The sequence below is a fragment of the Carassius carassius genome, chromosome 12 (assembly GCF_963082965.1).
Source record: "Carassius carassius chromosome 12, fCarCar2.1, whole genome shotgun sequence".
Classification (NCBI taxonomy): Eukaryota; Metazoa; Chordata; class Actinopteri; order Cypriniformes; family Cyprinidae; genus Carassius; species Carassius carassius.
Genome location: NC_081766.1, coordinates 26054190 through 26064786, shown reverse-complemented (window position 1 = coordinate 26064786; position 10597 = coordinate 26054190). Strand labels below are relative to the sequence as shown.

Below are 10597 nucleotides of genomic sequence, written 5' to 3'. Positions count from 1 at the left end.
TGCTCGGGGCTGAGGCCGACCCTTTGGAGCACTGCTCTTTTTAAGTCTGCATATACCAGGAGGTTCTGGACGGGCAGTTGTTGAGCAGCCTTCTGGGCCTCCCCTGACAGCAGCGGAATTATCCGGACCGGCCAGCTTTCCTCCGGCCACCCACACGCCTCGGCCGTCCTCTCAAACAAATCGAGGAACGCTTCCGGATCATCTGTTGGCCCCATCTTCGTAAGAGGCATGTGGGCAGCAGGGCTGGAACTGGGGGAGGCTGACCTCGTCCAAACCTCCCGGTCCAGCATGCTCCGGAACAGCTCGTGGTCCTCCCGCTGGACCTGCATCATTGCCTGAAACCGATGTTCGTGGTCGGCTCGCAGCTCCAGTAGGGCTTGATGTTGTTCCTGATGCAGGCCCGCGAGCGATGTAATGAGCTCCGCAAACGGCGTTCCCAATGATCCTGACGGGGTTTTCATGGCGGCGTCGTTCTCCTTCCTTCCCGGGTTTCGGCACCAGTGTGATAAAGTTCGTATGGCAGAGAAGGAAGGAGACCAGAGTCGGCGTACTGAGGCTCGTGGGAACTTTATTATGCTGAATCAAAGAACGGAAAACAAAGTCGCGCCACATGCGCATAAATCATAACATTGATACTTTCAGGCTCTCGCTTTCTGTCGGTCGCTTCCTCCCACGAGTCCTCAGGTCTCTCGTTTGTCTCTGGTTCCCAGCTGGCTTAAATACTGCTTCCCCACGCCAATCACTGCAATGAGAAGCAGGTGTCACTTGTCTCTCACTTAACTCACTTACCACCGCTGATCTCCTCACTCTCTCTCCCGTCGCAGACCTCGCTAAACCACACCTCCCCTGCCACAGAGAATAATGCTTACACTAGCGATCTAGCCTATAAAAGTAGGGACTAAAAGGACTTCTAGCGAACGTTCCATAAAGGTCCCCGAGTGTTTTCTGAAAGTCCCGCGAAGGTCCCTTGGGACGTCCCGCGAACGTCCCGCGAAAGTCCCCCGCGACGTCCTGCAAACGTTTAAAGAACCCTACACGAAGACGTCCAGGGGACGTTCGCAGCGGAAGTTCAGGGGACGTTCTGGGGACGTTTTTTTTGTTAGCTGGGAGGTAACATTTCTCTTTACAACGTCACAAAGAGGAGATTCCAGATCAGCCCGTTTGAGCTTCCATTTTTTCAAAGGCAGAGAAAGATAGTAAAATCTCGATTTACACCGATTAAAAATTTTTGAAACTTCGGGACCACATACATGCTAGGGGCAGGGCTTAAAGTATTCCGGCACCGTGCCGGATCTCCGGCGTGTGGCCGTGAGGAAAAAAATATATAATAATATTTGAGAGCCTGCGCATGCAGTTTAATATTTGAGAGCCAATTTATTTCTTCTACCAATCATATGAGAGGAACGCAGCTTCAACTAACGTTACAAGCCTATCAGAAGCAGAGAAGGGCGTGTCCTTGCAACACAGTATGATTGACGCCCATACGTCAATGTTGTCGGAGAAAAAAAAATGGAGCGCAAATTTATGAAGCCTGGGATTGATGTCCTAGACTCCTAGCAATAGATAAAGGACTCAAAAACAAATGGCGCTTTTTGGCACTTGGTGCAAGAAACTGAGAGAACCCGGGGCTTGTTTCTGCATGATTTGCTCGAGGAAGCTTCTGTATGCCAGCAGCGGTAAGAAAGTGCTTGCTTGCTATGATTTATGTCGCGTTCCAGGCAACCCGTAACACGTGTTTTTCCAACCTTGAACCCGTGAAAGTGCACTGGAACGGCAGTCAAACCCGTGACTTTTCCACCCGTGAACTCGTACTAGATCAATCGATGTACTCGGAGTTCTGACGTCACACAACACGCGAAACAACAGTGACAGCCCCTACGAATAATACTGCCTACGGATGCAGTGTTTATGCAAGTGGTACACGTTGAAAAATAGATTTTAGGACAATGTAACGTTGCAATAAAATTAATAATCTAGCTAAATTTCCTTGCGCTCAAAAAGTTTGGCATGACTTGCCTGGAATGGTACAAAGTCGTTAGTCGTGGTTTGAAATAGTGACTTACGAGCTCAAAAACCTGCCTGGAACTCAGCACCAGACTCCGGTCATAGAGCCGCTGCCTGTGCACTCAAACTTACCACGACGTTGCCGGGAGTAGAGACCTGGGCGGGAGGGATTTTTCCGTCCCTCTCCCACAAAAATGTTATTTTCTCCCGCTCCTGCCCGCAAAATCCCACGGGTAAACGTATAGTAGTTTTTCTTTTTTTAAATACATTGCATATTCTGCCTGCTACTCTTTTTTTCCCACTTTGCTCCCCTGTTGAAAATAAATGTAAATAATAAACGGAAAATAAACAAATGTTTCGTTTTATTTACGTTTAATTAAAAGTGTGGACATGAACAAGGAACTTAGAACATATAAATACAGTAAAAAAGTAAGAAATGTAAATAAAAAACATATACCTATAATAAGCTATATAGCCTAATAAATTATATAATAATAATAAACCTGGATTTATTTCATGTTCAAAGGAAAAGTAGCTTAGGGGCCTGAGCAATCCCTTCAAACATTTTACAAAAAAATATCCTTATTCCTCAATAACAAAATATACCAATTTTAAATATTTAGCTAAACAAATAAATAGAAATAAACTGAATTGACAAAAAAACCTGTTGAGAGCTTCAGTTTAATCCGTCTCTGCTCCAGTATGCGACCGCAAATACTGAAAGCCCTGCGCTAGCTGGAATGCAAAGTATTCGTGTTTGCTTAATCTCGGAAATTCGTCTTTTCCACCAATGGAGGACATCATCCGGTCTGTGTGCTTCTAATCCATCCAATTTGACATTTAAATATATCGCTATTTCGGAATCGAATTACACGTCGCTGTCTATGGTATCATCCGCATCCTCCCATTCCACAAAGTCTATTTTATTTTATTTTATTTTAAATAAATGTCTATTTGTTTCTAGTTATTTTATTTTGTTAGATATTTCCACTTAAAATAAAATAATTTTACAATAATTTTATTTTCCCGCAACCCGCACACAATAATATCTTGCCGGCAGCGTCCGCATTCACCCATCAAATATTGTCCCGCGCCGCAATCGGTTGCGCTGGGTCTTGTGGTACTCCCGCGGGAGTGCAGGTCTCTAGCCGGGAGCAACTATTAGCTGACACACCGTTGTCTATGACTGACCATGTCTGCGATTTAAAAAATACGTTTGTGCACATTTATACCAGAACATGATTTGTCATTCAGAATTTCGCAGCCACTGGTCGCCCTGTGTAGTAAACTGGCAGAAGACAAAAAAAGCGTTAACTAGCCTGTTGGTTTCAAATCAACATGCGAAGTACATCCCAGAAAAAAAAGTGATAATAGCCTTGATTTCACTTCTAATCTTCAGTTTAGCAGTTCAGTTCTTTAGCACTTTGAGCACTTAATTATTTAAGCACTTGTTTTTTTTTTTAGAAGAAATCTCTTTATTTGACAGTACTTTTAAATACCCAGCTAGAAATGCTACGTTCCAAGGACGTTCTCAGAACGTCCCCACTGGTGTCAAGGACGTCGCCTAGTAACGTTCCGGGAACGTTCGGAGACGGTCATGATGTGGAGTTCTTTAAAGGGTCGGGGGACGTTATTTTGCGGACCTTCACAGAACATTCAGGACGTTATCGGAACGTTTAGGGGACCATGTTATATTTGCAAATGTGATGTTCCCAGAACGTTCTCAGAACGTCCCCACTGGTGTCAAGGACGTCGCCTAGTAACGTTCCGGGAACGTTCGTAGACGGTCATGATGTGGAGTTCTTTAAAGGGTTGGGGGACGTTATTTTGAGGACCTTCACAGAACATTCAGGACGTTATGTGAACGTTTTCAGAACGTCCCCACTGGTCTCAAGGACCTGTAGGGAACCAAACTAGAATTTTACTGCAAAAAACACTTGTTCTTTCAGAACTTTAAACAGGAATAAGCATGCACGTTTAACACATTCAAAGATAAAATCAGTCATTTATTTTGTGTGAACAAAAACAGATTATAAATAAATTATATATTACATAAATTATATATATATATATTATACACACACACAAATATTAGGAAACAGTAATAACAAAAAGAACACATATTTATATTCATTTTATGTTGCGTAAATGGTGAACAACAAATAACAAAAACAATAATTTATATTAAATATATACTGTGTGTGTGTGTGTGTGTGTGTGTGTGTGTGTGTGTGTGTGTGTGTGTGTGTGTGTGTGTGTGTGTATGTGTATCAGTCACTGTCTCCATCCTCAGGAGGTGCCCGAAGTTCTTCTTCCGCTGCCTGAAAAAATTAAACATTATATTTACCAATCACTTCAACAACTTTTTAATTACTTTTAACTCCACTTTGTTTATAAGTACCGGTACTAAGTAAATAAATCAAAACAGTTATGTTATTCTAGAGAATAGAGAGAGAGAGAGCTCTCAGTGAATAAAACAACTTACAGGTGTTGCGACCAACTTGGGTTTCCCCTATACATGTATCAATTTCCTTTTCTGTGTGTTTCGGAAATTGTTTGGCACAAGCACCTAGAAGAGAAAAAAAAAATGTAACAAAATAAATGTGAAAAGTCTCAGGGCTCAAAACTATGCTGAAAAGTTTTTACAAGAACAATAGTCACAGCTCCACCGAACAAAAATTGAAAAAAGAGACACTTAAACATTTAAAATGGACCATTATTATGACGTTATTGTTATACATTTTTAAATATGTAGACTAGGCTATTATAGGTATTTTTATAGTTTGGATTATTTTATATTTTTATTTTATATTTGTTATAATATCCCATTAGTCCTAATAGATGCGATTTCAACTATTTCTGTAGTACTTTTATAAAGAACAACGCTTTTTCACATAACGCAGTGAAGCAGCCCTGCACGAGAGAATAATTGATTCTAAAATAAGAATTGATCAACCGATTCAGCACCATCGCCTCGGACAGCACCGGGGAACGGCGCGATGTGGAAATAATATTGCTGTTGACGCAATTGCCCTGCTCCCTCCAAAATGGATACAAATGCATATTCTACAAGGGGTTTAAAATAATCTAAATAAATATATGACGATTATCACTATTGACATAAAATGTGAAAATAAATTAAAAGTGTTAAGCCATATTACAGTAGGCAGTTATGACATGCAAAATATGAATTTTTATTTAAGCGTTGAGCATTATAAACAATCAGACACGAATCTGATGAGCTCATGATGCAATAACCAATCATATGAGTTTAGATAAGAATTAAGAAAAAAAAACTGCTGGTTTGCGGGAGTTTTTGCCGCGTTCACGCCAGTGCCGCCTCAGACAGAGACAGACACAATCTGGATTTCACTGAATTCACTCGTGGAAAACTGTATATGTAAGTGAGATATTAATTTATAATCCTATTGTTTTTTTCATGCTACTAAAATAACGACTTGATTTTGTAATCGGAAAAACTAATTAACTAATTCATAAATGGGTCTTGTGATAGTTTACAATAATTTGTATTTGTAATATTGCAAATGTTTTTGTGTTTTCGTGAAATTAAATATAATATAAATTAAATATAAGCATAGGCCTATATGGTGTAGTTTACAGCTAGAGTCCTGCACGGGTTCGGGTACCTGTAGGGGTACCTGTAGGTTTTTGCTCAAACGGATGAAAAATATCCACCTGTGTCGGATACGGGTGCAGGTCGGGTCGGACACGGGGGAAACATGGGTTTAAAACAATCACATGCAAACGTAATGCATATTTTTAGGAACACATCTACAAAAATATGCCTGTATTTCAAGTTGATAAAATAATTTTTTATAAAACAATTTAAATTCCATATCAGTTTATTTGTGTCCACGTGCCACGCCCTCCCAGGAATCTATAACGTTAACTATACTTCCACTTTTAAAAATTCATCATAACCGCGCGCGCTATCTGCTTGCAGTCGTCGAGATGGATTCTGAGGAGTTTAAGAAAAGAATAGCTAGTGGAGGAGTTTGTAAAGTTGTAGACAATACGTCATCAAAAATCAAGTCCAATATGTGGGAGAAATTTGGAGTTAACTGAAGAAAATATTGTGAACGGCTTATTTGCTGCATGCATTTTCGTGTTCGGAAATGTGGAACTTCATTGCTGAGGAAGCACAGATAACTGGTTAAGTGAGGAAGCTCATTAAATAACTTCATATTCATATTTTCTCACAATATTTTGTCACCTATATCACAATGCATCTGTTATTTTCTTATTTTTTAAATTCTCATATTTACATTTACATTTATTTGTTTAGTTTATTGTAATAAAGTTTTGACATCCAAAAGTACACTTTATGAGCAATATGAATAAGTGAATAAGTAAAACTAAAACCATATGAAACATTTATGATTATTAGTGATGAAAACAGTTGTGCTTCTTCACATTTTTGTGTTTTTCAGGGTTATTTGATGAATGAAAGAAAAAAAAGCAGCATTTATTTGAAATGTAAATCTTAACTCTCTTTTCTGGCCAATTTAATGCATCCTTGCTGAATAAAATTATTTTTTTTTTTTTTTACTTGTTTTTTTTTTCGTTTAGAAGTCAAAAACGAGAAAACAAACTATTCGAAGGTACAGGGTAAGTACAGACATTTTTCTGTTTATCATTTGCTCTTTAAAAAGTTGCATGATGAAGTGAAAAGAAGAGAGAAGTTTTGAAAAGCATACTTAAAACAATATGGTGGAGGGCTGTCCCAATGAAGGTCAGTTTTCCTTTTCGGCCTTTCAGGCTGTAATTTGACCAGGCCTCATTGGTGGCTATTTTCCGAAGGATTCTCCTCACAGCGTCTCCAATGTTGCTACCTCCCATCAGGCTCAAAAACTGTATCTATGCAACATATAAAGATAAATAAAGCAAATGTTAGTATTGCAATGCCACATGGAGCAGGGTAACTGCTGACACACAAGCAAATGCGAGAGGTGTATTTAATTCTGATAATTTAGCCTACATGCACACAGATCTACATTTTGAACTTAAAAATGTCACTTTTGTGACAAAAAGGTTACTGACCCCTGTGCTATATCAACATACCATCCTTTTTTTCCCTTCTGGGCCCTCAAGTTTTAATAGGAAAGCTTGCAGCTCCTGCAATGTTTTGCAGGGCCTCTCAATGGTCTCCTGTGGTGGTGTTGTGATGGTTGCCGGACCAGGACGATTCTGTTGAATAGCCTGGATCAGACGCTAAATAGAATTGGAAATATCTGTTGACATTCTCTCAATTGCGAGGAGCATCCGCTGCTCAGATTGTTCGATGAGATGCTGGAAATCTGAAAAATTTAGATGGGTGAGATGATGATGATGGAAGGGGGGGGTTCATCTTGACATTTAGTTATTTGCTTAGTATTCAGGCATATGTGTGGTACTTCAAGAAATAAAATATAGACATTGGCATGACTGTATTGCCAGATGCAATAGCTGGTCTAATTTGGATAGTAAGTCAAGTCATCTTCATTTATATAGCGCTTTTAACGATGCAGATTGTTTAAAAGCAGCTTTACAGAGATGAATGTATAATTTAAGGTAACAGAGATTGAGATTAGAAAATGCAGCCATAATCTTAATTTATTGAACCATTTATCTTAACAAATGAATAGAATATCAACATTAAAAATGCATACCATGAAAAGTATTATTAGCTGAAAGATTTGGAAGGGATGGCTCATCTTCCTCAGGTGAGTGAGCTGTGATGTCAGTAGGTGGTTTGTCTAAAAACAGACATTGAAAGCATGCGATAAACTCAGTTCAGGGGAGTTGAGTACTTTTACACAAAATGCCATGACAAAAAATACCAACCTGCAACTCACACAATATAAGACACTCCAACCAAATTCAAAACTTTTTTAAAATAGGATTTCCATTAGAAATTTGTTTGTACTGTATTTCACACAAAATAGCTTCTTCCCGTCAGCTGGCAATGCACTTATTTTGCCTGTTCACTAATTGACGCTGACGCACCACCATCAAATCAACACAACACAAGAAATTACACCAAAAGTTAAATCTGTTACTTACAACTTGGAGGCTTTGGGAGGCTTGATGGCTTCTGAGAGGATGTTGACATTTTTCTCCTTTTTTTGGTAGGAATCTCACATTCTTCTATTCATTCAGGATGAAACAGTTTATATATAGTTTAGTTTTATAGAGTAGTTTTCTCTGTAATCATGGCATGATTTTTATACATAAATAGTGGACTAATGTATGACAAAAAGCAATCGCATATGTTTACCTTCACTCTCGGTCCAGTATTTTGATGGTACTTTTTTTTTCCGCTCTTTTAGCACCTCTTCTTCTGTGTCCACGTTTGAACTTTCTACAGCTTTTTTGGCTCGTTCTCTGGCTGTCTTATAGTTGTCTAAGGACAGAGTAAATTTGAGTTATCTTTTTAGTTTTTGTAATCATTTTACTGTGTAAAGGCAGTGTACTTTCATATGACTATATATTTATTCAGTTTTCTCACCAGTCTCGGAGAGTATTCTTATTTTGTGCCGCTTCCAGAGCTCCTTATCTGGCCTTTGGGAGGCCTTTGCCATGGCAGCAGCGTTTCTACGGGGCCAGTAGCAAATCAGAACCTAAAACATTTCAGGGAATATGTTATTTCCGGTATTACGTGTGTGTGTGTGTGTGTGTGTGTGTGTGTGTGTGTGTGTGTGCGCATGTACCCTTACCCCATTCACCTCCTCTACCCATAATGCAGGCGCCACAGCAATTGCATTTTCTTGTTCAAAAATAACTATGTAAAATCCAACCTACATTACAAACAGAAGAACAGACACTCCTTAGAAAAGACGGTCAATATTCAGTATATGAAATCTAAGTTAAGACATTAAAGCAATGACAGAAAAAAAAATAATACTAACTATGTACATATTTCCATATTTCATTAATCAAGGTCATGAAGGAGAGAAAAGACAACTTTGCGGCCATGCCCATCCTCAAGGATCATTGCCCTTCCTTGCAAGTTTGCCTTGTCCAGTATCTCCATCTTTGATGGACCACATACATAGGCTCCATAGATCATCGAGTCACATGGTTCGTAAGGTACGACATTAAGTGCGAGAATACTCTACATAAGAGCTTTCCGGAGTTGGTCCTCTCCAGAACTTCACACCAGGATGTTGGGCTAACAATGTAAACATTATTAGGATGTTTCAATTGTATTGGTTTCTCTTCACATGTTTGTATAGGAATCTGTGAACGTTCTTGGAGCCGTTTTGCTGCTTGGACTAGAACATGGTTTCCTGATCTAACCATCTTCTTCAGCTGGTGCATGTAGCTCTCAAACGCAAGGCACTGCATTTGTCTAATGATCCTGAGAATTTTGAGCAGTTTTTCTGCAGCATTGTGCTTGATATTATATTCATTGATCCACCTCTTTAACTCCTCTTCTAAATTTTCAGTGGGCATATCAATGTTGGCAGTATTCTGAAAAAACTCTCCATCCATGTCACTACTGGAATATTCAAGAACCATATTCTCTGTGTCTTCTGCCATTGTATGTTGTAGTGATGTGACTGCACTGATGTCAGTATTGACAAACGACATTTCATCGCTGTCACTATTAGATTCTCCAGTCATTGCATTTTTTAGGCCTGGGTTCCAGATTGGCATAGTGTCCCTGGGATTGTGTGCTTCATTGTTTAGCACAGTACTAGGACCAGCTGCGTTAATGTGCACATTTCTCATTTTCCGTTGTACCCTCTGCCATAGTCGTTTGTATTCTCTTTTCCTAGCTTCTGCAGGCATCCAGTTGTGTGACACAGCTATGTGTTTTTTTCTCTGCAAATGTGTACACGCATGTTATTTAAGTAAAAAACCTAAAGATCGTACATTTTTAGGCAAATACAGTGATCTTTCACGCCACATTATAAGGTGAAAAACATCTTGATATAACATTGAACTTATCACATTGCTGTGAAATCGATTCCTTTTCTGGCATGGCAGCAATATGCTGTAAATTTGAAAACCTTTTTTGCAAGACAAGCCTACCTTCTGAGATGACATCATGGTAATCTGTCTGTAGGGCAGGGTCTGGAAAGCACAGACAAGAGACAAAGTGAATTGAAATCACATATACGTAGACGTGGGACAATTTTATTTACACTTGTTACTTCAAAGGATACAGATGATATTAGATACAATGCCTGAATTGTGAATTGCCTAACCGGTTGTGCATTAAAGTTTAATTTCTATAATTATTACTATAATTATTATTATTATTATTATTATTTTATTTTTATTTTATTTTGTTTGTGTGTTTTGTATTTATGTATTTATAGTTTGTTCTGGTTTTGTTATGTTTTGTTAAACATGGACCTTTATTTTTACCAAAAAGGCTTATTTCTTCTTTTTTTTCTGCTTATTTCTAGGCTCTTTTTTTTAAATGCAAGCGCAAACTGGGTGCTGGCTGTTTGGCCAGAATAAGCTCGAAGTCGTGCACCTCTAGAAGCGGAGTTTCGTGCAGTTACAAAAAATGCCGTGCACACATTTGCGCGAAATGGGGTCTCGCGCCCACTGTGATGACGGCACCGTCGCGCTCGTGCGG

General features: G+C 39.2%; 1 long non-coding RNA gene across 2 annotated transcripts; it reads right to left on the bottom strand.

The window, feature by feature from the left end:
• Positions 1-4513: 4513 nt before the first annotated feature.
• On the bottom strand, positions 4514-8150 carry LOC132154265 (uncharacterized). Of its 2 annotated transcripts, XR_009437133.1 has the most exons (4): positions 8068-8150; positions 7674-7760; positions 6723-6882; positions 4514-4573 (listed from the first exon to the last, which is right to left on the bottom strand). It is a non-coding gene; the product is annotated as an uncharacterized LOC132154265 (long non-coding RNA). The 2 variants fall into 2 exon arrangements; XR_009437132.1 differs by lacking the exon at positions 4514-4573 and having other exon boundaries at positions 6647-6882.
• Positions 8151-10597: the final 2447 nt, after the last annotated feature.